We start from the raw sequence: 16,118 nt of genomic DNA, 5'->3' as shown, positions 1-16,118 counted from the left end.
GCACTCTGGCTGAGAAGGAGATATGTTAAATGCAATCAGCAGTCTTAGATTCAGTCTTAGCAAGTGACTGTATAAAAGAACAAAAAAGCCTCCTGATCATTTCCTGGGAAGTAGGGCTCATGGGGAAAAAGTTGCATACATCTGCATTTGAGTGTGTGAGTTTATTGTTAGAGCTGAAGGACTTCTATTAGGAAAAAAAAATAAGTTTGGCAGGTTAAGAAAACACAGTAAACTGGAACTGTCCTAATAGAGATGTCACAGAAACAGAGCCTTCAGTAAATCTTCAAAAAATGACAGATAACTTCATCACCACTAGATGAAGTTAATTACTTTCATGATGATTATAAACCACCTGATTAAATTATTATACACAATAATCTACCAGGTGTCAGCATGTGTGTCATAACGATGATAATGCAGGAGATACGCAGGTGGAATGAGGAAGAGGAGACAGATAGGTGGACAGGTAGATGAGAGATATGTGTGTGTGTGTGTGTGTGTGTGTGTGTGTGTGCAGAAAGCAGCTGAGTATGCCTGACCAAGCACAGTATTATGCCTGACCAGCACAGCTCCTAGCAGACCACAGCATGATGCTTATCATCTCATGGGCAGCTTTCACACACACCACATAAATGCCATAAGCTCTTAAACTGGAGCCACTCATCTGGGCAATGCACTACAGCCACTACATGCTCCCATTAGAGGGACATGTAAACCAACAAAGTTTAGCTGTCTTTTTTTTTTAATCTCTCTTGTAACTCTTTCAATATTTGTCTAATGTCAACTTACTATCACACTGGTTTATGACTGATTTTGGGTGTGTCCATTAAAGTGTGTGAAAATGGACAGAGTGAATGGTGTTCTGGACTGTATGCTCCATAACCCACTTTATCAGTCTATTGTAAATTAAGTTTCACAGGTGGTGTGGGAGCCAACCATGACAGCTCTGCAACTGCAGTTACTTCCTCTTCCAAAAAGGACAGATATGTAGCACGAAGGGGTTGCTTCATGGCACTCAGACTACCATGGGGCTGTTCCCAGAGGAAAGCTGTGGTTCTGTTGGGCACACGGCATATATCAAAGATCATACATCATAAGTGATGAATAATGGCAAAAAAAAAGCATTATATTGCTGAAGACATATAATAAAACTCACTGCCTTAAAAGGTTTGACTATTTGAGTTAGCATTCTGACAGTCTATTCAGGTCATCTGTTATCACTAAATCTTTATACACTGTTCCAATTTCCCACAATCCACCCCTGCAGATAAACAGTGCCTCCATTTGTGTGAATATTCTAGTCACCAAACACATATCAAGGTTAGTGTCCTGGCATAGCAATGAAATGATGTGAGCAGCCTGTTGAACTCTAATTAAAGGAACAAAGAAATTTGACTGTAATGTAAAAGATAATGGAGGAGGAATTACACATTAAAACACATACTGCCTCAATAATCCTTTATATGGTAGTATTTCATCATGACATTTATACTGTTAGGTCTTATTTTGGTTTAATAATTAAATGGATAATAACAATTGAATCTAGTTCTCTTAACCATCCTGAAGTTTATAATCAGGTTTCCAGTTTGGGAAAACAGTTGTATCTGGTGCTGATATTAGACTCTGTTTTTTAGTGTTTATTTAGTGACTATAGAAATGGAAAGATAATAAAAACTACCTTGACTCATATGTTAATTTCAACACAGGCATTTCCAGAACATAAACACTGTAAAGAGAACATTAAAGCTCAATTTTCTATTTGATTTTTTGTGTAGTGACAGTGAACATGTGGCCACTCTGGGACCTCCAGTCATTATAGAGCAATCCCAGCAGAATTACAGCTCTAAAGATGCCCATCTAGCATGAAAAGCCCACACACCATTCACAATGGATTTAAATTAAAGAAATAGTCCAAATCTGCTTAGCATGGAAATAACACTAACCCAGAAGAGTCTGCTTAACTTCTCCATGCAGATGCTTGTGCAAAGTGAAAACAAACATGATTAAAGAGCCAGTGGATAGGATACAGCGTTTATAAATTTTGGTGTGTGGTTTGGCTTATGAATTTCTTGGCCAGTTAGTGCAGACATCACCCACTCAACAGAATTTACAATAGAAAAATAACATCACATGTCTAATGTAGTTTTTATACTGATATTGTGTTGTGTGTGTGCCAAAACAGAACCAGACTTTATGCATAGGTTCATTAAGAAACATTCCAAGTAAAACATATTCATTAGTGGTTACAAGAGTGATGGGGCGGGGTCTGAAATGGATGTGTTCTCCACAGCACTGTTTCTTCTGTCATGAGTCAAATACAGTGTACACATACACAATTTCATCATGTCGAATGTCTATATCCTTTTATTTTGTTTCTGAACAAATGTCTGAATTTCTTTATGCTGAATGTCCCTACTCATTCTGAAGTGAAGATATTAATGAGTGTGTGTGTGTGCATGTTGCCTTGTGATGAACATCCCTTCCGAGGTGTATTCCCATATCACACCCAATGTTCCTGGGGTAGGCTCCAGATCAACCACAACCATGAGCAGGAATAAGTGGTTACTGGAGATGAAGGAATGAATTATGTATTCACGTAGAAGATTTTTTTATTCTTCTGAGTGAATATGTTAGGGTTTTGCTGGGAATCAAACCCAGGTCGCCGGTGTAGTAATCCAGCAAACCCCCACTAGGGGAATGACTCAAGTGCAGAGGAGTGAGGCGAGAGTAAGTAAAGGAAACAGTTTATTAATTAAAATCCAACATCCAAGGCCAAAAAATAACAAAAGTAGAATCCAAACGCTCAGAAGATACAAGGGAAAAAAAATAAAAAATCCAAAAGTGCACAGTCCAAGAAACCAAAAATCAGAAAAAAAAGAGGCAAAAATCCAAACGCTCAGAAGATCCAACAACAGTAAATACAAAGTCCAAAAAGTCCACAAGAAAGCAAAGTACCAAAAACAACACAAAGACATAAGTAAGGAACACGGAACAGAGGTTACTAGTCTTAAACATAACAGCAAAAAGACTCCGTGACAAGAGGCCAAACTGAGGGGGTATAAATACACAAACAAATCAAGGGGGCAAACTGAAAACAGGTGTGAGTAATGAGGACTAGACGGGGCACAAGGCACACGGAAAAACAAAAGCACATGGCTGTCAAAACAAAAACACAAAACACGGAAGCAATAGCGGCCTCTAGAGGCCAAGATAGTCCAAGTCCTAACAGGGTGGTTTCCTAGCAGGGTGGTTTCCAGGTCCTGGTTGAGCCTCTCAGTCTGGCCATTGGACTGGGGGTGGAACCCAGAGGAGAGGCTGGCAGTGGCCCCAATGAGTTTGCAGAACCCCCACCACACTCGGGAGGAGAACTGGGGCCCCCGGTCTGAGACAATGTCCTGTGGGAGACCAAAGACTCGGAAGACATGATTAAATATTAGTTTGGCTGTTTCAAGAGCAGAAGGAAGTTTGCACAGCGGTATGAAGCGGCAGGCCTTAGAGAAACTGTCGACTATGACCAAAATGACAGTGTTACCTTGTGAGTCAGGAAGGCCCGTGATGAAGTCGACTGCCACATGGGACCAGGAACGCCGGGGAATGGGCAGAGGATGCAGGAGGCCCTGGGGATGCTGTCGTGGGTTCTTGCTTCTGGTGCACACATCACAAGACAGGACAAATGACCTCACGTCCTTCTCCATGCTTGGCCACCAGAAGCGTCTCCTCAAGAAGTCCAGTGTCCTCCGAGCTCCCGGGTGGGCGGTGAGAGGGGACGAGTGACCCCACTGGAGAACCTTGGCCCGGGCTTGACGAGGGACGTACAAGAGGCCCGGTGGCCCCGTCCCAGGGCCGGGGTCCTGGCGTTGAGCTTGTCGGACGGCCTCCTCAACACCCCAGCAAACAGGAGCCACAATCCGGGACACAGGGATAATAGGCCCAACTTCACTCTCCCTGTTGGTGGACGAGAATAGCCTGGAAAGCGCGTCTGGTTTGGTGTTCTTAGAGCCAGGGCGGTACGATAGGGTGAAGTTGAATCGACTAAAAAACAAGGCCCACCTAGCCTGTCAGGGATTCAGTCTCTTGGCTTGCTGGAGGTACTCCAGGTTCTTGTGGTCCGTCCAAACCAGGAATGGATGTTGTGCTCCCTCCAGCCAGTGCCTCCACTCCTCAAGGGCCAGTTTAACCACGAGCAGTTCCCGATCCCCCACATCATACCGGGACTCCGCAGGGCTCAGGCGGTGGGAGAAGTAAGCGCAGGGGTGCAACCTGCCATCCGAGCGTTGAGAGAGGACTGCGCCGACACCACTGTCCGAGGCGTTCACCTCGACGACGAATGGTTGCGATGTGTCCGGGAGGACCAGAATGGGTGCCGTGCAGAAGCGATGCTTGAGGCCCCTGAACGCCTTTTCCGCCTGAGGAGACCAGACATAAGATCCACTAGTCTTTTTGGTGAGGTCTGATATGGGCAGTGCTACAGAACTGAAGTTCCTGACAAACTTGCGGTAGAAGTTAGCAAATCCTAAGAACCGCTGAACTTCTTTAATGGACTTGGGAGTGGGCCAGTCCCGGACGGCCAGGGTCTTGGCTGGATCCATCTGGAGTTGTCCCGTTCATACAATAAAACCCAGAAAGGAGACCTCAGGGACATGAAACTCACATTTCTGGGCCTTGGCAAACAGATTGTTCTGTAGCAGCCTCTGGAGAACCTGGCGGACGTGATGGCGGTGCTCCTGCAAGGTCTTGGAAAAAATCAGAATGTCGTCGAGGTAAACAAAGACATATTGGTTGATCATGTCCCTCAAGACGTCGTTGATAAGGGCCTGAAAAACTGCTGGCACATTGGTGAGTCCGAAGGGCATCACTTGGTACTCATAGTGCCCTGAAGGGGTGTTAAAGGCAGTCTTCCACTCATCTCCCTGTCGGATGCGGACGAGGTGGTATGCATTCCGTAAGTCCAACTTGGTGAAGACAGTAGCGCCTTGGAGCAGATCGAATGCTGTGGACATCAGCGGAAGGGGATAGCGGTTGCGCACAGTGATCTTGTTCAGGCCCCTGTAATCAATACACGGCCGGAGCCCCCCATCCTTCTTGCCGACAAAGAAGAAGCCGGCCCCAGCGGGTGAGGTGGAGGGTCGAATGAACCCAGAGGCCAGGGCGTCCTTGATGTACTCCTCCATGGCCTTGCATTCTGGCTGAGAGAGGGAAAACAGTCTGCCACGAGGAGGGGTAGCCCCAGGGAGCAAGTCGATGGCACAGTCGTAGGCACGGTGCGGAGGAAGAATGGCGGCCCTGCTCTTGCTGAAGACTTCTTTCAGATCCCAGTACTCTGGGGGAACTTGGGATAACTTGGTGAGATCAGGAGGCTCGGCAGGAGACACAGGAGAGCTAGAGAGCAGACAAGAGGCATAGCAAGCAGGACCCCATTCCACAACCTGGCTAGCTCTCCTGTGTCTCCTGCCGAGCCTCCTGATCTCACCGAGTTATCCCAATTTCCCCCAGAGTACTGGGATCTGAAAGAAGTCAGAAAGAGCAGGGCCGCCATTCTTCCTCCGCACCGTGCCTACGACTGTCCAGTCTATGCGAGGGTTGTGGCGGGTAAGCCAAGGAAGGCCTAGAATAACTGGGAACTCTGGTGAATGAATCAGGTGCAGGGATATTTCTTCTTTGTGACCTTGAGACTGGAGAAAGACTGGAGAAGTTACTTGGGTGACCTTTCCGTCACCTAAAGCTTGGCCATCCAGAGCAGACACAGACAGTGGGACTTCAAGAGGTACCGTAGGGACATTGATTCTTCGGGCGAAGTGGACATCCATAAAGTTTCCAGCCGCCCCGGAGTCTAACAAGGCCTGGCAAGAGTGGACGGACTCACCCCAGGAGATGGAGACAGTGATGTAGACTCCTTGGCCGGGAAGTTCGGGAGAGAGGGTAGTCCCCGTCGCAACTCTCCCTCGGCTGGACGGGGCGGTTCTTTTCCCAAGAGCTCGGGACATGATGCTCGGAAATGGCCAGGCTTGCCACAGTAGATGCAGCACTTGTCCCTCCTTCTTCGTTCCCTTTCAGCTGCGGAGAGACGAGTACGGCCAACTTGCATGGGCTCTGGACAGTCACTGGAGGAGGTGGACGGCCTCCAGGTTGAGGCAGTGAAGCAAGGGGAACTCAGAACTTGGTGACGCTCTCTAATCCTGTTATCAAGACGAATAGCATGCAAGATCAGAGTTTCGAGGTCGCTTGGGCATCCTATAGAGGCCAGACCGTCTTTGATGGGGTCAGACAGACCATGGTGGAAGGCTGAAACCTGGGCAGTCTCATTCCATCCGCTGACTGCTGCAAGCGCCCGGAACGAGATGGCATAGTCTACAACGCTTCCTCCTTGCCGGATGGACATGAGCTTCCTGGCTGCATCTTTACTGATGTCCGCCTGATCGAAGACCCGAAGCATCTCCTCCATAAACAGCTTGAAATCAGAACACTCGGGTCCCTGTCTCTGCCAGATGGCTGTTGCCCAAGCTCGTGCCTTATCAGCTAACAAAGTTATCACAAACGCAATCTTGTGGCGATCCGTAGTGTAGGTGGTAGGCTGGAGCTCAAAGGTGAGTTGGCACTGGGTAAGGAACTCCCGGCACTCACCGTGCTTGCCATCATACCTCTGTGGTGCAGGAAGACAGGGTTCGCGAGGTGAAGGAGGCAGCGTGGCATGACTGACAGCGTGGCATGACAGACTGTTGTGTATGAAAATCCCAGGAGATTAACAGTTTCTGAAATACTCAAACCAGCTCATCTGGCACCAACAACCATGCTATGGTTAAAGTCACTGAGATCACATTTTTCCCCATTCTGACGTTTGATGTGAACATTAACTGAAGCTCTTGATATGTATCTGCATGATTTTATGCACTGTGCTGCTGCCACATGATTGGCTGATTGGATAACTGCATAAATGAGCAGGTGTACAGGTGTTAATAAAGTGGTGTGTAAATGTCAAATGGCTTCTTGCTTCTGTGCCTTTTACTATAAAACCCAGTGCAGTGTGACATAATCAGCAGTACACTGTAATGGTGCTGGTAATCCACAGCCTGCTGCCCTTCCAAGCATCTGGAAGGCATTTCAAGAAGGCTTGAAATGAGGCTTGAGGCTCAAGAAAGAGAAGGCCAGCCATGTCAGATGGTTTGGCATTGGAGGCAATAGCATTATCAGATTTATTAAAATAAATGAACAAGCAAACAAATAAATCCTCATATTTTTTTACAAGAACCCCAAAACATAACCTTGCCATTTCCATCTTTCTCAGTCCCACACGCACCTCAGGGCATTGATTTGCAGCAAATGTAAGTGACATCACCCCAAGCCCAAGATTAATAGAGTTTTGGCATTCAAAATGTGCAGGTTCACACATGTTTATGACAGTGAACAGATTGGAGATTGGAGTGTGTGGAAAGGTGAAGAAGACTTAAAATAAAAAACCGAAGCAATGCTGTAGTTACCAGGATGTACCGTATATAAAAGTAAACCTGATTAGGCAGTGTGGATATTTTCATGCATTAAAGTACTGAAGATTGAATCATAACTGTAATGAATTCACAATTGAATTCACAACTGTCATGATTACAGAAGAACATTTAAGAGTTAAGGAATTCAGTTACGCTTAATTGACACCAAGATGTAATTACGCTGTATTCAACTAAATATCATAACTTTTGACAAAATTTCCAACTTCCGAATAGGAAAAATCAAGGAAACCAAACTCGGAATTCCTATTCAGGAATCAACATGGTTGCTCATAGCATCAGCAGTAAACAAAAAAGCACTTCTTCCTTTAAATGGGTTATACTGTATATGCAAGTATTGCTTTAGGTAAATCAATATACAGATATATTTGCCTGTTAAATCTATAACAGTGATTATGCAGTTCGCTGTTTTGAGGAGGAAAATATACTTCACTCATCACAGTTAGCTAGCCAGCTTGGTAACAAAACACAAACATGGAGGTGTACATGTTTCTTTTTTTTCTACTTTGAGATCTGACTTCCTGCTTCTGAGGTAAGTTGAGTGCAGCATTATCCATCAATAATTATGTGTGAAGGCTTTTAAATTCATCAGTATGTCATGAGTCATGAGTGTCCTTTGGGCTATCAAGACAATTGTGATGACTACTTAGGACTTGTGAGCTGTCTTTGGTTCTGGAGGGTGATCCTCCTGAAACTGTGGTCTGAAATAAAGCCAACATTGGAGAGATCACTAAACAAATGTAATGTTTATTGTAATTACACTGAGTCACTGAGATCACATTTTTTCCCCATTCTGATGGTTGAAGTGAACATTAACTGATAATGCCTGATAGAGGTGAACCATTAATTATTTGCAGCAAGTCCATTGATAGGCACTTTTTAAATAGACACTGCACTCAAGGGTTTTCTCAAGGTCTCTGCAGTCACTGGCAGTAAACTGTGATATAGTGGTTGTGTTATTTTTATGAGTTAATAGAGCTTGTCTAGATTCCCTGTTTGACTGAGTGTTAGTGACAGCCAACCTAATGTTTTTGACTTTATCACTGAAGAAACATACAAATTCAATAAATTTTTAACAGAAAATGGCTACCTGTTTTGGTGGATTTCTAAGCTTGTCATAGATGGCAAATGAAGTGTGGCCATTATTAATGTTATTGCTAATGCTGTCTGAAAAGACAAGTGATTTGTCTGAGACACATCTTTTCAAATTGCTGCTCATGCTGGGTCACAGGGCAGAATCACCCATTAAAAAAAAAAAAAGCTATTTTGCTCATTTGAAAGACACACAAATCTTTTGTGATCCTGACCTAGTGTTTTAAAAAGAGGTGAAGAAGGCACCAAACACCAGAGGTCACAGGATAATAGGCATGTTAGACATAGACCCCTACACACCCTCACATTCACAAATACTGTACTCACAAAACAGTGACTTAAAGTGTTAAGATGTTAACACATTTTTAATATTACTTCAGGGTTTTTCCACCAGTGAAGTCACTGAATATTAAAATGAGCAAAATGACTTGCCACATTCCAGAGTCAAGGATTCTAGGTCAGACTCAAAGCCATTCAGCCCAGGATTACGTGCGCGCTAATACACTACAGTGTAAAAACCTCATTCCTGCAACATACATACAGAATATTTATAGTCTGGTCCACAAGAATTTGGACAGTGACACAATTTTTGTAATATTGCTTCTGTACACCACCACAGTGGATTTGAAATGAAGCAATCGAGATGTGATTTGATCAAGATGTGAAGTGTAGACTTTCAGATTTAATTCAAGGTATATGCAGTTGCGTGCATCCCCATGGTTTCTGTGGGGAAATGTATATTGTATAAATGCATATATCTATATTTTACAATCTATTTTACAATAAAATAGATTTAAATGATGTGAAACTGAAATATGAGTGCACACATCCTACTACATACACTTTTACCATTTTCGTTACTCAAATTTCTTTGTCCGCAAACTTTTGCACTTAACTGTATAAATGGTGAAATTTCCCTTTATATTTCAATAAGTACTGTATTGATCAATGCCTTAATAATGCATTATTGTGTGCCACACACAGAGCACTCGTCCTCAGTCTGTCCACTGAGTGCTGCTCTAACAGCACACTACAACTCTATCTGTCCTAACAATCTATACAAAACAAGACAGGGACAGTCTTTAGGACAATTTACTGTTGAGTAGTGGAGAGCCTGAACTCAGTTAAAGAAGCCATGTGATTTCAGGACAGTGGAGGGCTAAAGCCTGCACCACTTTCAATGTATAGGTGAGGAAAAAAGAGGGAGGCCTGTAGCCATTAACCTGTAAAAACATGCTGTGATGCTTCAATCAATTTGCATCAATTCAATTCAAAACCCAAATATCTCATTAATACATTACGTAACTTTAACTGAAATCTTCAGATACATAAGGAGGGGTGATTCATTGATTCAAGACAGCAAGCAACATTTTTATACAGGGAATAAAAATTAAATTAAGGAGTCAAATGAGAAATACACTTTTAACAGTTTTTTCTCCAGACAATAATTATGAATATTAATATTAAAAAGTCAATAATTCAATCAATGTAAAAAAAACAAAACAGTAATATTATACCACAGTGCTGTTGAATTCTAAATTGAGATATTTTCTATAACAGCAGCTTAGACAGTAGTGCTAGCTGTAATTCAAATCATAGTAGCAACTTACACATGGACTTATATCACAGATGTTCCACATAAATTGATTTTAAAAAAACATGTTACTGTTGATATGGTGATGTTTTCTGTAAGGAGATTTTGATTTAACAGTAATGGAAGGAGTTTCCAGTGTCAGTGCTTTTTAACAGTCAGAGATTTAGAAAGATAGTCAGAGATTTAGAAAAGACAGTCAGAGATTTAGAAAAATATTTTTTAGTTTTCTGACACAGGAAAGACTTCAGGACAGATGGCTCTGCAGTTTGCATTTTTTGTTCTTCAAGAACTTCACAAAAAAAAAAAAAAAAAACAGCTGGTCAGGGACCAACTGTTGCTGTTATAAGATAAGTGACAATAGGAACTAACTTGTCCCGTGCACATTCCACAACATTAAATGTAACTATAAATGGCTAAAATAGATGACATGTTCTTTTTATAAATAAAAACTCGACAACTGATGTGAAATATGAGGAATAAAACACTTTGGCATGTGCTGATATTAGAAAATAATCAGGCCACATCACATGTAGGATAATTTTCCTATAACAGCACACCTGTATTTTATTCCTTAAATAAAATTCAGATTTAACTAAAACTGTTTATACACAACAAAAACAACAATTATAAGGCAAACACTTACTTTAAAAGGAAGGTAAAATAATTTTTAAAAATGAATAAAGGCAAAAATACAAGAACAGAAATGATAAAAAAAAAGTATAATACCCTAATTACAACTTATAAATGCTTAAGAGGAGTGTTGCAGAAACACCAAAGTGTTTGTACACCATAAAGCTCTGTAGCTTGAAATAAACCCTTATTATATGGAATATCTACTGAAAGCCTTCACAGTTCCATTGGCCTCTTCATTGCAAAACATTGTCTCGACTGAATGACCCTCAATCTGATGGCTGGCTTAAACATTTTGACGCCACAGTATCATCTTTCAACTCTTTCTCCACACTGTGAACATAGTTCTATGCATCACCCTTCCCCAAACACACACACACACACACACACACACATACACACACAATCAGATAGTCACATTCCTGGGCCTTCTAGAACAAGTGATCACGCGCAGTGTGAAAAAGTGTCTTCAGTGACACACAAACACACACCTACTTACATCTATGCCTACAGAGACTGAAGCACCATGTCCATACTTGTCTGCTTCTAACCCTTTACCCTAACTCTGGGAAAACACACAAACACACACCTGTAGAGAGAGAAATTAATGTGTGTACGAAAGGCTGAATGAGAACCGTGCTGTTCACAAATATCTTAGAAATATAAAACCTGCACTGTTGTACTACAGGTAGCATCTTACCTATAGTGTGTGTGTGTGTGTGTGTGTGTGGACCCACTGGAATAAGCAAACAGAATTTGATAACTTGACAAACACAACGCTGTGAATACCTTCAGATTTTACTCTCACAGCATAGTAAAAACTAAAAACTTCTCACAATATGTCAAATATGATAGATTTGACCACCGGGGATAAATGAATAGATAAACAAATAAATGTGTTTCAGGCTTTTAATGCATGTTGTTTGTTTCTTCATAAGTTTCATAAGTGTGTGTGTGTGTTTGGGTACTTCACAGTTCCCACTGACACACACATACTGTGTAATGCTGTTGCCCTTAAGTCTTAACAGTAAGCAACCACATTAAACTTCTGTCAGACACACACACACACACACACACACACGTTGAGTTTTATCTTTGTGAGGTATTTCCATTGACAGATGTGTTTCTGCAGCTAAACAGTGCTAAGCATACCCCTAATGCTTGACCTTCCAAAGAGGGTTTTGAATGCTCAAATGTCATAAAGGCAAAAAACATGGAGGTGAAGCTGTTTGGAAAATTCACCGAAACCAAGCCACCTGAACATGCCGGCCACCGCTACAGTGATTACCAGTGTTGACTCTGTTAAGAAATTTATACTATATATGGTTTAGTGATAGTCAATCAGTAAATTACTTTAACCACCTACAGAAGTGTAACAAATTAAAATAAAACCAGTGTCTCTGAAAGACATTATGTTAATATGGCTGCAGATTGGGTAGAGTGATGGTTTTCTGCCTGTTGCTCATGTGTACTTTCTACATACAGTGTCGGCTGCGGCCCAGTGACAGGCCCATGCTGAGATGGTAGATGATAAGACTGAGTGGCATGTGTCCATATGCGTATGAGTGTGTGGGCTATGCCAAACAGAGAACTGTGAAATACCTAGGCTGGATATCCGCTATGTATTCATGCCACTGCAGTGTGAACTATCAGATAGGAATTCATGTTTACACTTCAGTGTACATTCACATATACCTGCCATCATCATCCAGGGTGTCTGAAGCCACTAGCTTAAAAAAAAATAAAGTAGTGGCAAAAGCTATGTCTCTGGATTCTTTTTAGCTTATCAGCTGACATCTAGAGAAAATAAGTTTGGTGATGAAGGCTTGTGCTGCTAGTCATTTTTGCCCTTGATATATGTGACATTATTAATTTAAAAATGTATGCTTTCTTGGCAGAGATCTATTCACATTAATAACATAATAGGTCATAGGTCACTGAAAAAAAACAAATGAACAATCATGATAGAAATAGCAGGAATAGAGTGAAAATCAGAAATGAGCATTAAGACTTGTGTCTTAAAAACATAGGCCAAAAGTTATGAAATTGTTCCCATAAAATAATCTGGACCAGTGGTCTCAGCAGTCAGATGAGTTTATTTTGAGTTTATCAGTTTATTTTGTTTCAGCTAATGAATTTTTTTGTCAGGTTCAGACTGTTCTGTGCTCATCTAAGGACTCTTACAATATTGATGCTTTCAAATTACCTTGGAACAGGGAAGTCAGAGCTTGGAATGACGTCATTTCAGTCTCAGTGCATTCGAGCTACAAAGTGGGGGGAAACCATTTACGCCTCCAGGTTCATCTTTTGTGAGCAACAAGCTGGCCAGCTAACTGTGATGAGTGATGTATATTTTCCTCCTCAAAACAGCAAACTGTATAGTCAGTGTTATAGATTTAACAATTTAATACAATATATTTGGCAAAACGTTTGTGGACACCTGACCTTCACACCCATATGTGTGCCTCCCCCAAAGTTTTTGATGTCACTTGCTGGAAGGAACTCCAAGATGAGGAAACCATCCCTCTTCCTGAGTAGAGTAAATTCCAAGTTGAGGAGGCATTTTCTTTGTTTTTTCATGGTTGAAGTTTGGGAATTATGAGTTATGACCTCTAGTTGAATGCAGCATTAGCACATCCTTTCAACAGTTCTGTTTGTTTTTACTCGTCTACGCCTGTATACTGTAATGATTTATGATCCCACTCTCCGGTGTTACCCAGAACACCCTGTTACCCTGGTTCCTCTAAAGGTTTTTCCCTCATGTAATCTCAGGACGTTATTTTCTTGCCACTGTCATCTCTGCGTTGCTCCTTAGGGATCTAAAACTATATCTGGATTACTGGACGCTGCTCTGTGACCATATCTACTGCAGTGCTATACAAATAAAACTGAAGTTTCAAATGTATCCACAATGAGTTCCTAACATCGAAAGAAGCACAGAACTGCTGTGTGGCTTCAATGTAAGCTTACATGCAGTTTATAATTTTATACATACATGGGTGTAGCACTGGAATTTTTTTTTTTATTAGTTTCATGACTCATTTGTAAGTAGTGAAATTAAACTCCTAAATGTACTTGCATCTGACCCTTTCAGCATTTTAGTTATTATTTAGTTTTTATTTATTTAGTTAGTTAGTTGAAGAAATGAAGACAACCAGAACCCTCTGGGCTGTAGGTGATTATGAAGCCATGGGTGATGGTGGGAACAGGGCAAATAGAAACCGTAGAAGAATGAATAAAAACAGCTTCAGAGTCAGGCTTAGTAAAGGTCACTACCCAGGCAGCCTCGCCACTCACAAATAAGTAGAGTTTAATTTTCCACTTGTTTCTGCAGCAAATAATCACAAGTCATCAGACACAGAGCAGCAGGAGCTCTCATCGAAGACAACACAACAGGTTCAGAATCAGTTCAACAGTGTAGAGAGTACAGAGCAGAGGGGCTTTAATTCACAATGGCAGTAAAAGACTATTTGATCAAATACAATGCGTGACATGGCTCAAAAGTGGCTATATTGTACCATTAGGGCATGATGGACTTTCAATGTTGCCCCCTACTGGTGCGTAAACTGGCTTGCAGAGATAGAAAGAGCGTGGGGGAGGGGGGATATCTACATTATATATAAGAGCATCTCTTAAGCCAAATAAGCTTCTGCCAAAACAATCAAATGGCATGTGTGATGTCCTGTGAAGAGACATGCGATGTGATCAGTCAGAAGTGTAGATGTTACATGTCTTTGACACTCTGTGTATCTCTGGGTTTATTAACAGCTACTTCATATCTGTCTCACTGCTCTAAGTGTAAGAAATCCAGCCACCAGTCAAAAGGGCAGATGTAAACTCCATCATCACATTCTATAAATCCTAACTCACTACATCAGAGTGAGTGTGAGTGAGCATTATTGTGTGTATGTGTGTCAGTATAAGCATCTGTGTATTAAAACACTGACTTACAGATTAAACCAGAAAGAAAGAAAGAAAGAAAGAAAGAAAGAAAGAAAGAAAGAGAAATAATAATTTCTTTAATAATTTACGGCCTCCTCTTGGCAACATTGTGTTCAAATTCCGTTGCGCCATCTTTTACAGGGCTCTAATGATTAAGCAGGGCAGTGTGTTGAAGACACACTAAGCAGAGCTATTACACTCGCTAATTTACCCAGCGGACAGCGGTTTATAAGACCATCTAACCCCTGCCAAACACACTTATACACACAGGCTGCTCTGAAACAAGGGAAGATGGAATTATTTTCTCACTACAAAACTTCTTATAAACAGAACAAAGAAATCAGTGCGTGGAGGAGGACATGCATATGTAGAGCCGCTGTGTGAGAGAGCGAAGTCAGTGTTTTAATTCCAAGGTATTAAGTGTATATACACATGTATACAAGCATATGTGCACAAACACACACACACACACACACACACAAAGCCAGTGGTGATTAATCAGAAAAGCACCTCTGGTCTGTGCCAGGAGGTGCATGTCAATTGCTGTACACCTTTCTTTCCAAAACAGCCTGTCACTAAACTCCCCCATGTCTTTGATGCAGCACCCCTTATCTACAATTCAACAAGTCTTTAACACAAGTGCAATGAAAATGTTTATGCAATTGGAAACTGTCAGCATGACATTATGTGTTCATCTACTCCTCAGACAGGTAAGAGACATGAGAGGGGTGGCAGAGGGACACGGGGAGAGAAACAGACATGTAAGGATGGGAGAAAAAGGAGAATAGAGAGACTGACAGACAGTGAGAGAGATAAAAGAGAAAGAGAGAAAATACAAAAAAGAGGGACACCGGGAAAAGGGTAAGACAGAGAAGATGGTGAGTGAGAGATCTGAGGAGCAACTGCCTTGTGATGACTTTCAGAAAGAGGATTTATTTTCTGTGAAATCATACGGTTCAGCTGCAGCACGGAGTATGGTGCTGTGCCTGGCTCACACGTAACATGCATGACATTACTACTCTGTTCCTAGTGTAATGTATTACAGATGCATACATACACACACACACACACACACATATATATATATATATATATATATATATATATATATATATATATATATATGTAACACACATAAATTCTTCCAAATACCTGTCTGACAAACAATATGGCTCATCAGTATAGATCCAGGTGTTGACATGATGTTTTCATACTGCAGACAGAAATGTCAAACTAAGTTTAACCCTTTAACAAACCTGATATAATGAGCAATCATCACATGTAGAGAAGATTCCTATTCTGAAGAGCAGATAAGCCACAGCTACTATTTTTCCTGCAGCCTACAAACACTATGTGAACCT

General features: G+C 41.7%; 1 protein-coding gene across 2 annotated transcripts in view; it reads right to left on the bottom strand.

Annotated features, from left to right (window-relative positions):
- The window catches only part of LOC113528175 (mitochondrial import inner membrane translocase subunit tim16-like), a 138,611-nt gene that overhangs the window by 22,825 nt on the left and 99,668 nt on the right, over positions 1-16,118 (bottom strand). The gene's annotated exons all lie outside the window — the stretch shown is intronic.

Source organism: Pangasianodon hypophthalmus, chromosome 13 (assembly GCF_027358585.1).
Source record: "Pangasianodon hypophthalmus isolate fPanHyp1 chromosome 13, fPanHyp1.pri, whole genome shotgun sequence".
In the NCBI taxonomy this organism is placed as follows: domain Eukaryota; kingdom Metazoa; phylum Chordata; class Actinopteri; order Siluriformes; family Pangasiidae; genus Pangasianodon; species Pangasianodon hypophthalmus.
This window is presented reverse-complemented; position numbering and strand designations above follow the sequence as displayed.